A 19,812-nucleotide genomic window follows, 5' to 3' on the forward strand; every position below is an offset into this window, starting at 1 on the left:
TTGTTTTTTAATGGTCATGATCAATAAACCAAAGCAGCAACTTTCATTCAGCAGAAACTCATCCAGAGACATAAGTAGAAAGACAGACACAATTTAGCAATCGGCTTTAATTCTCTTCTCTCAGTCTAAGAAATATCAATGGACCAAGAAATAAGTAACATTATAAGAAACTTAAAGAATTATCAACAAAATTTACCTGATAATTACAAATTATTTCCTAAAAATGAAAAATACACCATTTTTAAACTGTCCATGGGATTTCATGAATTGACTATATATTTGTCCAGTAAGAAAATGTCAAAATATTTTTTAATTTAGAAGATTAATAATGCACTAGAAAATAAGGCACAAAATCATAATCAAAATATAATCAGAAAAACAAAGTTTTATACTTAAAAAAATGAAATGCTCTTGAGAAATATCTTGGCTGAAAAAGAAAATCAAAACTGATATTATAGGCTCTGTAGGAAAAAATGATAATAAGAAAACCTCATTACCAGCAGGATGCAACAAAAGCAGATCAGAGGGGAAAATTTATAACTTTAAATGCATTTTTTCTTTAGAAAATAGGAAATATTAAAATAATTTGATTACTGGTGAGTATTCCACTTACAAAGCAAATAAAAGACCAATAAAACCAACCAAATGAAAGTAGAAGAGAGGATTTTAATAGAGAAAAGCTGCTGACATGCTGTGAGAGCTAAGAAAGCATTCTTGATAGATGAAACCAAACTACAAACCAATGGAAAGACTAATCAAGGGAAAATATGAAATCAGAATTCAAAATTAGTTATAAAAAAGGAGATTTATGAATAGGGACATGTTAAGTAAAAATGAAATATTATTTACAGCTTTATACCTCTGTATCTGAGAATCTAACTGTAATGAATGACATAGAATTTAGCACAATATAAATTACCACTATTGATGTGATAATAATAATGAATAACATTGACTGAAGGCTTGCATGTGCCAGGCATTGTACTAGGGCAATAGAGGCAGTCAATCATTGAATCCTTTGGTGTCACTATCTCCCAACAAGGGAAGAAATAGAGAATCAGAGACACTTTAGGACATGCCCAAGTTATACATTCTTGTAGAATAATGACCACAGAAGTAAATGAAGAGGGTGTCAGAGGTCTTCCCATTTCTAACCACCATGAAAATTACTCATTCCCTTAGGCAAGTTCCGTCCCAGTGCCAAGGATCAGACGATTCTTGTGAGTTGAACAGTTCCAGGGCATAAGAAATGGAAAACTGCCCAATCCATTCATTAAGGCCACCAAAACCTGATGTAAATAGTACCCCAAAGAAAACAAATGAGAACAATTCAATTCAATATCTAAAGATCAACATCTCAAATAAAATATTAAGTAGAATCCAGCAAGAATAATTAATGCAACAGGACCAAAGAAAATTCACTCCAGGAATACTAGGATTTTTTTTTTAATGGCAAAACTCATTATTAAACAAATGCCAGACAGCAGTCTCATGGCTAGTGTGGCTAAATAGAGAGGGGAGAACCTCTTTCCCACCTCCATAATCATACACACTTCAGATCCCTATTGGATGAGTAATGTCTATTTTTCCTCAGCTTATGAACTTCAAAATAATAGTTTGCTTGGATTAAAAAACACTTGCAGGTAAAGTGAAAAGACAAATGAGTAAGTGACCAAAAAATAATATTCACAGTTCATTACACACACACACAAATTTCTCTGACATAGAGATAACACATATCAAAGGAAAAATCCAATCATCAACCAGAAAAATGGACAAGGATTATAATAGCCATTTCATAAAAAGGAAAAGCAAGCGGCTTTAAAATTTTTGAAAAGATTTTAGTCTCACAATATTAGAGGGGGAGACAATATAAAACTATACTGAGATACTACTTTTCATCTATCAAATTGGCCAAAAAAAAAAAAAGAAATTCCTTGGTTACAGACACAGATTCTAATCGTGATTGTTCTCTCTGTTCTCCTGAGGCAGGCTATTTAAACTGAAAAGCCTATTTTCTTATCCATTAAGTATTGGTAAATACGGTAATAGCCTCATAGGATTGTTATGAAGCTTAAACGTCTTAATAAATGTAAAGATAGGAAATACTAAGCATCTAGTGAGCACTATATACACGTTAATGTTACTATTTAATAAACTATGCTGGTCATGGCACAGTGAAACCAGCGCTCCAAGTTTTCCCAGTAGGGGTGAAAATTGGCATTAATATCTTGGGAAGCCTTCTAGGGAAGGTCCATCAACATTACCATAGAACCTAGCTTGGACTTATCCATTCCACTTCTGGAAACTTTCCACAAACATGTGCAATGTTCAATATACAAAGTTGTTCACAGCAGCATTGGTTGGGCAAAAATAACTGAGTGGACAAATTCAACGGAATAGTAGCTGCCAGAGCAAAGTGGCTCTTTATGTTTTTCTATGGGAATCACTCCAGGATATTTGAAGTGATTAAGGTGTGTAAGAGTGTGTTTGATACACTATCATTAGAGTAAAAAGTAGGACTAATGATATATATGCATGCACTTGTATGTGCAAAAAGTGTCCTTGGAAGGAAGCACAAAAATGAATATGTTTGCCTGTAAGGCAGAACCTTGGAGGAGAGACGGGGTCGCAGAGCTGGGGAGAGGAAGTAAAGGGGTAAGGAGGATCTGCTTTGACACTTTTTCAGATTTGGTAGCTGTCAAAATGTTACCTAAATGACATACAATCTTCTTAAAAAAATAATATTCTCTCTTTTTAGATTCCAAATCTTGACCGAAGATATGAAAAATAAAGGGTAAACACAGGAAAAGCTTGGTTTTTCCTTTAACTGAATCTTAATTATCCTTAATTTATTATGATAAAGACAAAGTTCTTCCCTATACGCGTCTCTACCAAACCAGCAGCTCCCAAGAAGGCAAAGTACTGTAGCTGGAGACTGGAAGGGCTCTCTCCCTGGACCTCTCGGCGGGCCTTTACGGAAGAGCCCGAAGAAAAATGATGGGCAGGGGTGGGGTTCTACTCTCCGCACCCCAAGACACTAGAGCCCTCATCCAACACTTTGCCACTCAGGCACATGACCGCTACAAAAAAAACCAAATTCTTTTAGAGCTATTTCTAAGGTTCAAACGGCGCATAAGGAAGTTAAATTCAGTATGGACTATCTACTCTACTCCCTTTCAACACGCACTCGTTTGGAGCTTCACGTCCTTCAACCAGGCCAAATTATAGTTAAAACCGTATGCTTAGACCGTCCGCCCGATTCCCTACAAAACTTCAGGTTCTGCATCCTCCCTGATTCCCTACCTTGCAATGAGTCCTCCCAGCGACCGATAAAGATCAGAATTCGGTTTCAGGTCGTTGCCTCTCTGTCCATCCAACACAGACCCGAGAGCCCCGAGTTTCGCTCCTGTGCCGTCTCTTACGATACCCGTGTGTAAAGGAGGAGGTGGCCAGAGAATAAAAGCCATTAGATTCTAGAAGAATCAATCACTGAAATAAACGCTTGAAAATCACCATGGCCGACCTGGCTCTGGAACTGTGACGACGCGAGATAAAGAGTCTCAGTTTGGCCCATGGCGCTTACGGCTCGGCGGAGGGAAGTTTCATTTCCTGTTGGCGACCAGAAGACAGACGAGCTCCCCTCCCCATTCCCAGCCTCCCCATCCCTACCCACTTGGAATTCGAGGCCCGGGCTTTTAATAAGGTCCCTGTTGTGAAAGGTACGGAAAGAAACGTATGTGCGGACAGACATACTTTTTTGCTGAATGTGTTCATGGTCTTAATTCCCAAAGTCCAGGGCGGGGATCCGTTTGCATTTGATGCGAGTTTTCGCATTCTCCCGGGCCCTAAAAGGATGTGTCCCGCCGGCTCCAACACCACCACCGCGGTCTAGGCAGGGCCTCGGGTCTCCTCTCCCCTGTGCCAGCCTCCCTGCCCCTCATCCCCTCAGTCGTCTCAGTCCCCGCCTGTCCTAGGGGCTCTGGGGCCGGCGGACTCACCCGACCCCCACCGCCCTTCCCAGACCCTACGCGGGGCCTTCTGGGGGCGCGCAGCCGCGATCAGGTTGACCGCCCGCGGGTCGGGCTCTCTGCACGTCCCCGGGGGTTTGCAACCACCTGGGAGAAAAGGGCTGGCCACCGTGGTGTGCACGGACCAGCTTGGAGGGGAGAAAGCATAACCTCTTCTGCGAGCTGATTAAACTGGCTGAGTATAAAAACCTAGCCCTAGGGGAACAGAAGAGGACAAAAGGTGGGGAGAAACTAGAGCAAACAAATGGTTCTTTTTCTTGGTTGGATTTTTCAAATGTTCGCCAAATTTCCGGAGGCCGCAGCTGCGGATGCTCCTGCCTCCCAGCCCCACACCCACCTGCGCACCGCTCCGGAGATGCTCCCAGTGGAAAGTTATTACAACAGATCTTTACCGTGCTCTTGAAAATGACATTTTGGGATTTGAAGAGAAACTAGACCGGCTGACACCTGTAGCTGAAGGAAGATTGCCTTAAAGCGCAGACTCCTCGGCTCCACCGAGAGATGCTTGCTCCTCCTCTCACAAGTCTGGCACCTTCAGGTATCTCAAGCTTTGTTACATATGGCCAGTTATTTTATGCAAATTCTTGAAAGTTTTTTTTTTTTAAACAAATGGTGTATATATTTTTCCTTTGAATACGCTTCACCACATGTTGCATTGCCTCAAGTTTCTGAAACGCTTTTCCTTGGGATAAAAGAAAAGTCCTTTGCCTAACGCTGCACCTGCCTGATACTTTTTCTTTTGTCTTTTTCTGTCTCCAGCGCATCCTGAGTAAGTGAAGCATCTCCCTGGAGTCGGCATGTTTTCTAAAGATAACAGATAACACTGTGTAGTATAAACTCATTTTTTCACCCAGTCGAAGTAAAATGAGATAGACTCAGTTCAACCCCGTGGTTTCAGGTGGCTCTATGGCTTAGTTGGTTAAAGCGCCTGTCTCGTAAACAGGAGATCCTGGGTTCGACTCCCAGTAGGGCCTTGTGTTTTCCCAGGAAATCAACCCTTTCTGAAGACCATTTTGTTAGCGAGTTAACCGTGTCTTCTTACTGATCCCCGGAAAGTCTCAGGAAACTTACAGCGGTGGAGCCCAACCGGATACATTGCAAATTGCTTGATTGCAACCTGCTCAGATTCTTTTGAAAAGAAGTAGATTCTTAAGGAAACGGCGATTCAAATGCAAACCACCACCAGAGAATAGTGCATGTGACCTTACCTCAATCACGTTTCACATAAATTTTGCCTTAAACTGTAGCAAAATGTTTTTGAGCACCTACAATGTGTTACAGTTTAAAGCATCCTGACAGGTAGATATGTATAATCTCTATAGATTCTAACAGTCTCCAACTCTGTAATTGATTTCACAAAATTAGGTAAATTAATGAACTATGAATCCACTAATACCTACAAAGGAAAATTAAGATGTTTGCAGGCGAATGCTTGCCATTTTGAAGGGGCGGTGAGGAAGAACAATTACATTCCCATTTAATCCTGTTAAGGAAAAAACTGGAAAGCTTAAGGAATGATGATGAACCAGGAACTAGAATGTTCTTGACATGAGCACTCCCAGAGCCAGGACAAAGTTGCCGTGAGAAAAAAGCAGTTAGGAGAATTCTGCCAGATATCTAAAGCAATTTAGTTTCAGCCCTAGATATTTATTTATTCTATGTCTTTTTGTCTCTCATTCATTCATCCATTAATCCAGCAATATTAACTGCTGGTCTTTTATGTGCCAGGCATATTTCTTGTGCCTTTGACCACTTTCACCCATTTCACCCACCCCCCATCCATGCCACTGGTAACCACCTCAGGCATATTTCTAAGGGCAGGAAATATAACAGTGATCAAAGCTAACAAAAATGACTACTCTCATGGATCTTACATTCTGGTGGAGGTGACACAGAAAATAAAGAAATGAATATGCAAAATAAGCAAGCGTATGAGGTACTGATGAAGTCTACAGAGAAAAATAGAGCAAGGAAAGAGTATGGGGAGTGTATAGGGTGGGGCAGAGTAATCAGAGAGCATCAGCCTGTCTCTTGGATAAAATCACTGGCAAATGTTTCAAAATTATTTTTTTCACTTTTTAATGAGAAATAGTCACAAAGTGGCTACTACATTAATCTAAGTACCATGAATGGCAGGATTAAATAATCAGAAAATTGTCCCCCAACTATGCCTGGACCTCACCTCTGTTCATTTTAATTAGGACTCTATTGAACTAGGTTACACTGCCTGTATTCAAACTTCAGCTACTCCACTAGCTGAGGAACCTTTGGCAACTTACTTTACCTCAATGGGCATCACTTTCCTCATATGTGAAAAGGAAATAGTGAGAGGCCTCCCTAATAGAGTCAATGGGAGGACTTAATGAGCAATTTCACATGAAATATTTTTAAAGGCTATCTGGCACATAAATAAGCAATCAATAAAGTACACTATATTGTTGTGCTAATCATTGTTTGTATTTATTGAATAATTGCTTGGGGTCAAATGTAAAACTCTTGCAACAATATTCTGAGGTATTATTCTAAACTTACAGATAAGAGTTCCAAGCATGTTTGGGGTTGAATTCTGTCCCCTGAAAATATATGTTGAAGTCCTACCCCTTAGTACCTGTAAATGTGACCTTGTTTGGAAATAGCACCTTTGCAGATGTAATCAAGTTATAATAAGATCATGCCAGATTAAGATGGGCCATAATTCAGTGACTGGTGTCTTTAGAAGATGAAGGAGAGAGAGACTTGGACACAGAGACACAGACACACAGGGAAGAAGGCCATGTGAAGACAGAGGCATAGGTTGCAGTTATTGGCCACAAGCTAAGAATACCAAGGATTGCCAGCAACCACTAGAAGCTGAAAGAGGCAAGGAAGGATTCCTTCCTAGAACCTTTTAAAGGAGTATGACCCTGCCCACAACTTGATTTCAGATTTCTATGTCCAGAACTGTTAAAGAGTACATTTCTGTTGTTTTAAGGCACCCAGTTTGTGGTAATTTGTTATGGCAGCCCTAGGAAACTAACACAAAGCATTAAAACAAAATTAGTAATTTATACTAGCAAATAATAAAATCTATTATTTTTCCTAAATTAATACATGACATACAGGATATTTACACTTCAGCTTAAAATTACAAACCTGAATATCTTCCACTTACATAGTTGTTCTACTCTAGTACATGATCTGGGTACCCCTCCTCAATTTTTTTCCTCTTCTCATTTGTTTTAACAGGCCCCTACATCCATCCTCCCAATGACTTATCCCTGTGACCTTCCCTGGTGAATTTCCCTAGACTGTTTTGAGACCTCTAATAGATTATACCACCACCCCATCCCCAGCTATAGCCAATAACTAACTGATGGGAGGGAAGGATACAAAATTCCGAACCCCTTAACTCATTGCCCACCCTGCTCTGTGATTTATGCTCCAGGGCCTACTGTCCCATGGGTCAGTCAAGGCTAGACTTTACCCAAGCATACATCTTTGCTTTGTTACTTCCCCTTCCCCATTGTGAGGACCACTCCCCCAATAAGTCACATACTCCTGAATCCCTGGCTCAGGGTATGATTTAGGGACTTAAGAAACTTGCTTGGAAGTCTTTTTACTGGTCCTCCATATTCACTCAATTGAACAAAATTTTCCCATGGAAAAGTTCAACCCAAGAGCTTTAGATGTGAGGAGGGTATTCACATTGTGCATCAGATACTGATAATGAAAACTTTTGAAAATCCAAAGTGGGGCAAGTGAAGGATATCAAGAAAATTGGTGGCTGACTGATCTTTATTGTTGAACTCTTATAATTCTGTTTACTTTCAGTGTCTTTTTTTTCCTTTGAATCAGAAAAATTATTCCAGGGGCCAGCCCAGTGGTGCAGCAGTTAAGTTTGCACGTTCTGCTTTGGCAGCCTCAGGGTCTGCAAGTTTGGATCCCGGGTGTGGACATGGCACCACTTGGCAAGCCATGCTGTGGTAGGCGGCCCACATGTAAAGTAGAGGAAGATGGGAATGAATGTTAGCTCAGGGCCAGTCTTCCTCAGCAAAAAGAGGAGGATTGGCAGCAGATGTTAGCTCAGGGCTAATCATCCTCCAGAAAAAGAGAAAGAAAAAGAAAAATAGTTCTATTTGCAAGTCATTATTCAGGATTCCTCCTCATTATTGAAACTTTATAAAGTGCATGGCCCTGTAGAGCATTTAATAAAGTGCATATATGTCATGAGAGAATATGAGCCCTCAAGTTATAATATACTAGAAGAGATAACAGTTTTAGAAAAATATGGCCTACATTGCACAGTCATAAGTTATTAGTTCTATAGATATGACATAGAAACAATGCTATTCCTTCAAATGAAATGATTTAACCAAATGGAGGGAGCCCATACATCAGAAGTGAGCCTGCCAAAATTGCTGAGAGATGAAGGGGAGATTGGGATAAATAGGAAAGGAATTATTATCAAAGCTCCTAACGTATTAGATTTGTTACTTTGGCAGTAAAAGGGTAGAAATAAAAGAGAGAGATAGACACTCACTCTCTGGAGATTAAAATACAGAGTCAGAGATGAAAAATTCACAGAATGGGATTGAGAGCAATTTATACTTTGCAAAATAAAGGCTTGTGAACTAGAAGACACAACAATGGAAACTAACCAAAATGAAACACAGAAAGAAAAGAAGACTAAGTGGCACATCATTCTGCAGCCTAATATATCTGAAATTTGAGTGTCAAAAGGATAGAAGAAAGAGAGATAGATAAAATACTGAATGGCTGGAATTTTCATTTTGCTGAAACTTATAAACTTTCAAATCCAAAAAGCTCAATGAATCCTAAGCAAGAGAAATAGGAAAAAAACTACTCCAAGACAATGATGGAAAACATCTCATCAGAAACAATGCAATCCAGAACACAGTACAGCAATATCTTTAAAGCACTAAAAGAAAAAAAGAATCAATATGAAATTCTTTGACTAGAAGAAGGATCTTTCAAAAACAAAGGCAAAGGGGGTAGTGATGTCAGCATCATGGTGGAGAGAACTTGCCCGGGACTTTCTCCCCTCCAACATACAACAAAAAGGGACATCCATACTCCAACAGAAGACATCCTAACAACACAAAAACCTCAGAGAGACACACAGTCACACGATGGAGGGCAGAGAGGCTGGAGCCCCCAGCAGGGTAGCTGGAACTGGGTAAGAGAAAACTTTGCTCCCTCCCCTAAATACTGCAATTGCTGCCACAGGAGGATCCATGAGGAAAGGAATGGGGGAGGGGTCACGCAACTGTGGGATCACCCAGGACTCCCTAGGGCCCTTGCAGCCTAGAGGGAAGCCCCCTAATGGGGCAAAAGCTTTCGTAAAGGGTGATCTACCCAGCCAAGACCCCAGGAGACAGCACGCCTCCTCCCCACCCACTCAGCGTGGCTCCAGCTCCTGGGGTCTCGGCTCAAGGAAGAGGGCTCAGAATACATGGCTCTCGACCCCCAGCCAGTGGTGATAGCCTGTAACAGCAACCAAATAATATCAGAATGAGAAAGACCCGACCTTCCAATATCAGACACTACATTAAGTCTCCAGACCAGAGAGAATGACAAGCACCCAGAACTCAGTCCTGAGGACACAGAAATATGTAAGCTAAATGATAATGAATTCAAAATAGCTATCATCAAAAAACTAAACAAAGTAAAAGAGAATGTAGAGAAACAATTCAACCAGTTCAGGAGCTACTTCACAAAAGAGATTGAAACTATAAAGAAGAATCAATCAGAAATATTAGAGATGAAAGACACAATGGAAGAGATAAAACAAAATATGGATTCCCTGAATGCTCGAGTGGATATCCTAGAGGAGCAAATCAGCATAATCGAAGATAGACATGTTGAAATGCTCCAGACAGAAGAGGAGAGAGAACTAAGACTAAAAAGAAATGAAGAAAGTCTCCAAGAGATATCCAACTCAATGAGGAAATGCAACATAAGAGTTATAGATATTCAAGAAGGTGAAGAGAAGGAGAACAGAGCAGAAAGTGTGTTCAAAGAAATAATAGCAGAAAACTTCCAAAATCTAGGGAAAGAGAGGGAAATATGTGTGGAAGAAACTTCCAGATCTCCTAGATTTGTCAATGTAAAAACACCTACTGCAAGGTATATAGTAGTAAGACTGGCAAAAATGAATGACAAAGAAAGACTACTCAGGGCAGCAAGGCAGAAGAAAATAACCTACGAAGAAACCCCTATCAGGCTTTCACTGGATTTCTCTGCAGAAACCTTACAAGCTAGGAGAGAGTGGAATGACATATTTAAAACCTTTTTTTTAAAAGATTTAATTTTTTTCCTTTTTCTCCCCAAAGCCCCCCGTACATATTTGTATGTTCTTAGTTGTGGGTCCTTCTAGTTGTGGGGTGTGGGATGCCGCCTCAGCATGGCTTGATGAGCAGTGCCATGTCCACGCCCAGGATTCAAACCGATGAAACACTGGGCTGCCTGCAGTGGAGCATGATAACTTAACCACTTGGCCACGGGGCTGGCCCCTTAAAACTTTAAAACACAAGACTCTTCAGCCAAGAATACTCTATCCAGCAAAAATATCCTTCAGATGTGAAGGAGAAATTAAATCTTTCCCAGACAGACAAAAGCTAAGGGACTTTGTAGCCACAAGACACCACCTACAAGAAATCCTCAAGAAGGCCCTCATACCTGAAAAAAGAAAAAAGAGAGAAAGGGGTCACAAAACACAGAGTAAGGAGATAAATAGGTAGACAGAATCAGAATAGGATAGCAAATATTCAACTGTAGCATTAGGACAAAGGGAAGGAAAACACCAAAAACAAAGACAATCTTGTCACTTTAACCACAAACTCACAACACAAGTTGGAATAAGATATGAGAAAAACAACTTAGGAGGGGAGGAGGAAAGGGACTGAATTGGTTTAGACTAAGGAAATAGGAGGCCATCAGAAAATGGACTATCTTATACACGAGGTTCTGAATACAAACTTCAGGATAACACTAAACAAAAAATCAGAACAGAGACACAAAAAAATAAATAAGGAAAAAAACAAAGAAATGCATCATAAAAAACTACATAATTCAATGGGTAGACCAAAACACAAGGATGAGAAACAAAACGAATACAGGAAAACAGGGAAACGAGTGATATGACAGCATTAAGCCCTCATACATCACTAATCACCTTAAACATAAATGATTGAATTCTCCAATAAAAAGACACAGAGTGGCAAGACGGATTAAAGAACAAGACCCAACAATTTGCTGCCTCCAGGAAACACATCTCAGTTCCAGTGACAAACACAGGCTCAGAGTGGAGGGAGGGAAGATGATACTCCAAGCTAATGGCAAACAAAAGAAAGCAGGTGTCACAATACTTATATCAGACAAAGTAGACTTCAAGATAAGACAGGTAAAGATAGACAAAGAGGGGCGGTATATAATGATCAAAGGGACAGTCCATCAAGAAGACACCATACTTATAAATATCTATGCACCCAACACAGGAGCACCAAAGTTCATAAAGCAACTATTAACAAACCTAAAAGAAGATATTAAAAATAACACAATAATAGTAGGGGACCTCAACACCCCACTCACATCAATGGAAAGATCATCCAGACAGAAAATCAACAAGAAAACAGTGGAATTGAATGAAAAGCTAAACCAGGTGGACTTAGACATATATAGAACATTCCATCCAAAAACAGCAGAATACACATTCTTCTCAAGTGCACACGGAGCATTCTCAAGGATTTGTGTCTCAACAAGGCTGTATCTCCTTTAAAAAATGAAAAAAAAATTAACAAAGATGTGAATAATTATGTATGATTTTGCCATGTGAAGCAAACATGATAATATCTAAAAGGATTTCCAAAAGAAGATACATTTACAATATACATGTCAATTTTATATAGGTCAGGAGAAATGTAAATGAATTTAAAATGTACTAGGGTCCTTTTACTATCCAGAGGAAAGAAAAACATACTAAATTTAAAGTTTAACAAGTAAAGTACACTTGTTCTGATTTGTAGGGTAACCACAAAAGAAAAGGTACAATGTACAACTTTAAAACAGGCGGAAGGAAAAAGGAATCCTTTTAAAAATTAAGTGAAAGCCAATAGGAAACGAAAAACAGATGGCTCAAAAAGTCCCATTCCATTAGCAATTACATTAACCAAAACATAAAAATTTTCTTATACAAGACACTAATTAAGTTAATAAAAATTCAGTAATATGATGTTTCCAAGAGACTCATCTAAAAGTTAAGAACACAGAAAGATTTAAAGAAAATAGATGCCAAAGTTAAACCCTAAAAACATTGACCAAAATGAATCTGGTATACTTATATTAATATCAGATAAAATGGAATTTAGTGCAGCAACATTACTAGACATAGAGAGAGACACTTCAAAATGATAAAAGCTTCAATTCAGAAAGAAAGTAAAAATTTTATGTTTGTATATGCCTAATTATATAACCTCAAAATATATAAAGTGAAAATTCTCAGTACTATACAGAGAATAGATAAATCCACAATCAGGTTAAGAGATTTAGTCATGTTTCAATAATTAATGCAAGCAAAAAGTAAATTCCATAACAAAGAGAAAAAATTAGTAATTTAAAATCTGACGTAAGGGACCTATAGAAAATACCGAATCCAACATTGCAAAGTACAAAATATTTTAAAGCATACATATAGAATTTAGAAAAATTGAACATATAATGTCATAAAACAAGCCTCAATCCATTTCAAAGAAGTGAAACAACATAGAAGATGTTCTTTGAACACAATGCCACAATTCAATGAAAGTAGGTATTAAGAATTATGGGGCCAGCTCCGTGGCTGAGTGGTTAAGTTCACGTGCTCCGCTGCGGTGGCCCAGGGTTCAGATCCTGGGCACAGACATGGTGCCACTCGTTAGGCCACTTTGAGGTGACGTCCCACATCCCACAACTAGAAGGACCTGCAACTAAGATATACAACTATGTACGGGGGGTTTGGGAAGATAAAGCAGAAAAAAAAAAAAACATTGGCAACAGTTGTTAGCTCAGGTGCCAATCTTTGGGGAAAAAAAAAAAGAACACGCTCTGCTTCGGCAGTTCGGATCCTGGGCACCGATGTGGCACTGCTCATCAGGCCACGCTAAGGTGGAGTCCCACATAGCACAACCAGAGGTACTCACAACTAGAATCTACAACTATGTACTGGGGGACTTTAGGGAGAAGAATAAAAAAAAAAGAAGAAGAAGATTGGCAACAGTTGTTACCTCAAGTCTCAATGTTTAAAAAAAAACAATTATAAAAAGATAACTAGAAAATCTCCTTTTATCAAAATTGAGACATGTACTTCAAAAACATCTATGAGTCAAAGAATAAATCACTAGAAAGTATTTTGAATTGAAAAATAATAAAAATGCTACTTATCAAAATTGTATTTTGTTGCAAATTTTGAGCTATTGTTAACAAAACTGCTATAAATCTTGTACATAACTTTTTTGGGCATATATACACTAGTTTCTCTTGGCTATGACAAAGTACATAGTGGGACTGCTGCATCATAAGAGAAGTATATGTGTGGCTTTATTAGAAAGTACAAAACTATTTTCCAAAGAAGTCGCACCATCTTATACTTCTATCAGCAACATATGACCATTTCAATCGTTCCACAGCCTCAGGAATTCATGGAATTATCATTCTTTTTCATTTTAGCCATCCTAGTGTCTAGTGATATCTTGTTCTGGTTTTAATTTGCATTTTGCTTGACTATTACTACATAACAAACTATCCCTAAACGATGCCTTTTAAAAAATAATCATCACTTACTTAATTTGCTCCATGAGTCAAGCTGTTTATCATGTTATCACATGCACGGGGCCTTGACTGGGAAGATGCAAACAACTGGGCCCTAGAAATCCTGAATTTCCTCAAGTCTCTCTCCATCTCTGTCTCTGTCTTTCTCTCCCTCTCTAAATCAATAAATTTCTAGCCATAGTCTTCAGGAAAAAAAGAGAGAGGAGATGCAAAGGGATTTCACTAGAGATTCTACAAATATTGAAATGATATAGGGGGGTGTTATGAATAACCTTGGAAACTTAAGTGAAATGGAAAAATTCCTTGAAAGACACAAATTACCAAAAGTTTTTTCAAGAAAAAATAGATAACTCAAATATCCCTACATCTATGAAAGAAATTGAATTCATACTTTATTATTTTCTCACCAAAAGAAAGTCAGGCCTAGATGGCTTCAGGGTGAATTCTACCAATTATTTAAAGAATAAGTAATACCAATTTTATACAAATTCTTTCAAGAAGTAAAAGAGGAGGGCACACATCTAAACTCACTTTATGAGGCCAGCATTCCCTTAATATCAAAACAGACAAAGACATTAGAAGGAAAGAAACTACAGACCAATGTTCCTCATAAAAAAAAAAAAATCCTTAATAATACTAGCAAATCAAATCCAGCAGTTCATAAAATGATAGTGCAAGATGACCAAGCAGGATATTCTTGGGATAAACTCCAGGAATAAACTCCAGGAATTCAAGGTTAGTGTAATATTCAAAAACCAATTAATGTTGGTTAATCATATTAACAATTAAAAATAAAGCCATATAACTATCTCAAAGTACACTTGCATTTCACAAAATGCAACATCTACTCATAATACATAAAAACTTTCAGCAAATTAGGAACAGAAGAGAACATCCTTAATTTTATAAAGGACATAGAAAGAAAACATACAACTGTCATTATATATTATGGTGAAAATGGAATGTTTCCCCATAAAATGAAGAATACGGCAAGCGTGTTCACTCTCATCATTTCTATTCAACATTGTTCTGGAAGTCTTAGCCAGTACGAATAAAGCAAGAAAAAATAATGAAAGGCATAAATTGTCTAAAGGAAGAAGTAAAATAAAATTGTCTCTATTTTCAGATGATCAGCTACATGGAAAACCCGAAATATCTATAAAAAACTGGTAGAAATAATAAGTGAGTTTATCAAGAGTACAGACTACAAGGTCAATTTTTTTAAAACATTGTAATTCCTTATAACAGCAAAGAAAAATTGAAAAATTTTTAAAGACATTTACAAGAGCATCAAAACTATGAAATACTTGAGGATAAATTTTAAAATACGTGCAGGACGTGTACACTGAAAACTGCAAAAGTTAGCTGAGAGAAATTAAGACTTAAGTAAATGAGGGAAATACCATCTTCACGAATCAGAAGACTCAACATTGTAAAGACAGCAGCTCCCTCCAAATTGGTCTAAAGATTCAACACAAGCAAAGTAAAATCCCAGTAGTCTTCCTTAAAATAGAAATTGACAATCTGAGTTTAAGATTTATATGGCAAAGCAAAGGATCTAGAGCAGCCAAAACAATTTTGGCAACCTGATTTCAAGGCTTAGAATAAACCTACAGTAATTAAGAAAGTAAAGTATTAGTGAAAGGGTAAACCATCCAGTTATCAATTGATTTTTAAAAGAGGGCCAAGATAATACAATGGGGAAAATAAAATCTTTTCAACAAATTGTGCTGGGACAATAGGATGTTCATATGATTAAAGGCAGCTTAACGTCACACTTTATTTAAAAGAACTCTGAATAGATCATGACTCATATATAAGAGCTAAAACTATAAAACTTTTAGCAGAAAACAAGAAAAAGAAACATCATGACTGGTTTGGGGAAAGATGTGTTGGATGGGGCACAAAAAGCAGGAAGACACACACACAAATCAATAAATCAGACTTCAACAAAGTTGAAAACATCTACTCTTTGAAGATTTCATTAAGAAAATGACAAAGCAAGCCACAAACTACAAGAATATTTGGGGAAAAAATATATATAAAGAAATTGTATCCAGAATATATAATGAACTCAAGTTGATAATAAGATAGCCTACCCAATAAAAATCAAGGGAAAACTTTTATATACACTTCACCAAAGAAGATATATGTGTAGTAAGCAAGCTCAACATCAATAGTCATTAGAGAAATACAAGCTAAAATCACAATGAGACACCAATACAGACCCACTAGAAAGGCTAATTTTTTTTAACTGGCAAAACTTTGTGTTGACAAGCATGTGGAACAACTTAAATTCTCAGACACTTTTGGTGGGAAAGCAAAATGGTAAAAGCATTTTGGGAAACACTGTGGCAGTTTTGAATAAAATAAAACATTTGCATATGTATCCCTGGGACAGGACTCAGCAGCTACACTCCTATATATTTACCCAAGAGAAATAAAAACACCTGGAACACAAAGCTATATACTCAAATGTTTTTGAAACATAAGCAGAAACTTGAAATAGCCCAAATGCCTGTCAACTGATAAGTGGACAAAGAAGTTATGATGTATCTGTTCAAAGGACTACTGTTCAATAATGAAAAGGAGTGAAATACTGATACACACAACATGGATGCATCTCAAAAGTATTATGCTAAATAAAAGAAATTATATGAAATTCTAAAAAAGATAAAACTATAGTAATAGAAAGCAAAACAGTGTCTATGTCTGGGGGTTGGAGGGATTGACTGGAAAGAGATAGAAGTGAAACTTCTGAGTTGTTGGAAATTTTCTATATCTTGTGGTGGTGGTTCTTCTAAGGGTGTATAAATTTACCAAAATTCATCAAATTAAGCATTTAAAATTAGTAAATTTTATTGTATGTAAACTATAGACAAATAAAACTGAGTTTTTTAAAGTCTTTGAGCTGTGCATTAATGATTGTGCACTTTACTGTATGCATAATTTCCCTTAATAAAAAATAAGATGTCACTGAGGGACATTTATACCTTTGAACACACACATTATAAAGAACTCTAGTAGTTAAGATGGTCTAGGATATGCTGTAGTGACAAACAATGCAAAACAATGCAAAAAAAGAAAAAAGTTTACACCTTTCCATCCACCAAAGGAAACAAAACACATTGCTTCTCAGGAATGCAACTTCTCTGCCACCACATATCTCCAAAGCATGGGAAAGAGGACTGCCCTCTCTGAGGCTCTCTCAGGACCTTCAAAAGTAGGAAAGTGATCTGTTGCCTACCATACTAATAGCTGATCTATTCACAGAAGGTTGAAACAGCATTCTTCCAACTAAATGTTTTCAGTACTTGACCTTGTTTATTTCCTAGGCACTATTCTAGGCTCTAATGATATACAATTCAGTCTCTTGTCCCAAGAAATTTATTGTCTGAAACAGTGGTTCTCAATCCTACCAATCCAATGACCTATTTTTGTATTTTCTAATACTTTACTGCATCACCTACAATGCACAGATAATATAACTTACTTAAATAATTTCCCAAGAACACAATATTATGACATAAAATAAATAAAAAGAAAAGATTTCACAATAATTCCATTTTTTTCAATATGTTAATGCCTGAGCTTGAAAACACTAGAAAATACAATAGGCAGAAAGATGTTGGAATCTGACTGATTCTGTGGAGTCATGAACAATGCAAGAGGTGCAAATGAAGCAGGTCTGTCATACCAGACACTAGCGTTGGCATTAGAGACCTGGTTTTCTGAAATAGTGAACACGTTTTGGTGAGTTTCTGAACAACAACAAAAAGACAAACTTCACTCAATTTATAAGGCAGTTACATTCGTGGACAATTTGTTGTATACTAAAACCATGAAAAACATGTTTTCACATCCCAGTATCCCCAATACAAATCCCAGTAATGTCCCCCAGATCATTTTGGCAACCCAAAATGTCCTAACATACGAAATGAAAACCATTAGTCCAGGATTTGTGTGTGTGTGTGTGTGAGGAAGATTGGCCCTGAGCTAATATCTGCTGCCAATCTTCCTCTATTTCATGTGGGATGCCACCACAGTGTGGCTTGGGTGCTAGGTCTGCACCCAAGATCTGAACCTGTGAACCACTCTGCCACCTGGGCAGGCCTCTAGGATTTTTTTTTAACGTGCTCAAAACCTGTTATTCAGGTTAAAAGGAAACCAATAATGTGGTTCCTTAGGAAATGGTGCAGAAGAAGTAATAAGGCAGCAAGTAATTCCAGGCAACTTCTTACCTGGAAGGTCTTTGACTCTGTAATTAGATAAGTTCAGAGAGAGCTGGAAGGTGTTAAGAGGTTTCAGCTGGTACCATAGGGTGTGATGCTCAGAAAGTTTCTGGACAGCCAAAGCCATGAGATATCAGAGGTCTGGCTCTCCTTTTTCTCCAGTGGAACAAGCCCCTTCTGGCTGGGCCACAGTCATTAGAGACAGTGTTAGGGCAGTTGGCTTCCAAGTAGAGGTGTCTAATTTAGCATAAAGTTCAGAAAAGAATAACTGAAAGGAAGTGGAGAGATCTCCTCAGAAGTGAGGCAGGTTTCAGTTAGATGAAGGGAAGACATTTCCCTAAAATATGGGATTTTCCCAGGCTTGCATGGTATGGAATGATTGTGGCAAGAAAGAAATAAAAGTGTAATGAGAGGCGGTGGCAATATTACCACTCATCATATATGCCAAATGGATTCTGAGAAAAAGTCAAAACATGAGATCTCAATGATAATTTATCACTTCCATTGCAAACCACCTTTCAGGAGGTGAAGGCATTTGACATAAACTGAAGCCTTTTAAGAAAAAGGGCCATCTGCAAGCCCAGTGTCTTCAGGAAAAAGCTGCTTCCTTCCCTTTCCCTATGCTTGTATAGCTGTCATTCTGTGTACATCACAGAATCTTCATGACATACACAGGAGATCCACAAGGGTCTTGAGAGTGTTATACCAGTAGACACACTACCAGCTTGGACTGAAAAGGACAGAGAGGGGACAAAACGAAAGAACGATGTTGAAATCCCAAAATTCTCTAGGCAGGAAATAGCCTGATCAAACTACTCAGTTGCAAGCATGTACTACCCTTCACAAAAATGAAAGGGTGACTCCAAGGAAGAAACACTAGTCTGAGGGCAGAGCCTCAAACTATAGAAGATTATTCCCAGGCCTTGAAAGCTAATGCTGTTTGCCTGGATGAATTTGACAAATCCAAAATCCAAAAGGGATTTGGAAAATCTATTCTGGAATTACTTGGAGGTGGTGACTCCTTTATCCCTTCGATTTTATCCCTTTTTAATTGGAATGCCTATAACTGTTATCCAATGCCTATTCCATCATTGTATTTTGGGGCACAAATAACCTGTGAATTTCACAGATTTGTAGATGGAGAGGAATTGTGCCTAGAATTGGTTGTACACAGAGCCTCACTCATACTTAATTTGGGTGATCTAGGTGGTATTTGCAATTTTTGAGCTGATGAGATTTAGATGAATTGATGCTAAAATGAGTCAAAGTTTAGGGGGAGATTGGAATGGGGTGAATGTTTTTTCATGTGGGACAGGTGTGAATCTTTAGGGACCAGTAGGCAGTCTATGGTAAGTATAATACTGTCTTCCACCCCCCTCTTGAGATACATATTTTCTAATCTCCAAAACCAGTAAATATGTTATCTTGCATGGCAGAAGGAACTTTGCAGGTGTGATTAAGTTAAGGATCTTGAGATGGGAAGATTTTCCCGGATACCCACGTGGGCTCAGCGTAATCACTAGATCCTTATAAGAGGGTGGTAGGAGAGTTGGAGTCAGAGAAGCAGATGCGACAACAGAAGCAGTGGTCCGAGTGATGTGACCATGAGCAAAGGAGTGTAGGCAGCCTCTAGAAGCTGGAAATAATAGGGAATGAATTCTCACCTAGGGTATCTGGAAGGAAGGCAGCTCTGTTCAACCTTGAGTTTAGCCCCATAAGACCCATTGCAGAATTCCAACCTCCAG

General features: G+C 38.2%; 1 protein-coding gene and 1 non-coding gene across 2 annotated transcripts in view; one reads left to right on the forward strand and one right to left on the reverse strand.

Annotated features, from left to right (window-relative positions):
- The window catches only part of LOC106823165 (epididymal secretory glutathione peroxidase), a 67,743-nt gene extending 64,017 nt beyond the window's left edge, over window positions 1-3,726 (reverse strand). The window contains exon 1 of the mRNA XM_070515415.1: window positions 3,307-3,726. The gene's annotated coding sequence lies outside the window, so the exon portion shown is untranslated. The remainder of the gene's footprint in view (window positions 1-3,306) is intronic.
- A 1,205-nt stretch (window positions 3,727-4,931) lies between these two features.
- TRNAT-CGU (transfer RNA threonine (anticodon CGU)) lies at window positions 4,932-5,005 on the forward strand. Its single transcript has one exon. It is a non-coding gene; the product is annotated as a tRNA-Thr (tRNA).
- Window positions 5,006-19,812: the final 14,807 nt, after the last annotated feature.

This window comes from Equus asinus, chromosome 8 (genome assembly GCF_041296235.1).
Source record: "Equus asinus isolate D_3611 breed Donkey chromosome 8, EquAss-T2T_v2, whole genome shotgun sequence".
Classification (NCBI taxonomy): domain Eukaryota; kingdom Metazoa; phylum Chordata; class Mammalia; order Perissodactyla; family Equidae; genus Equus; species Equus asinus.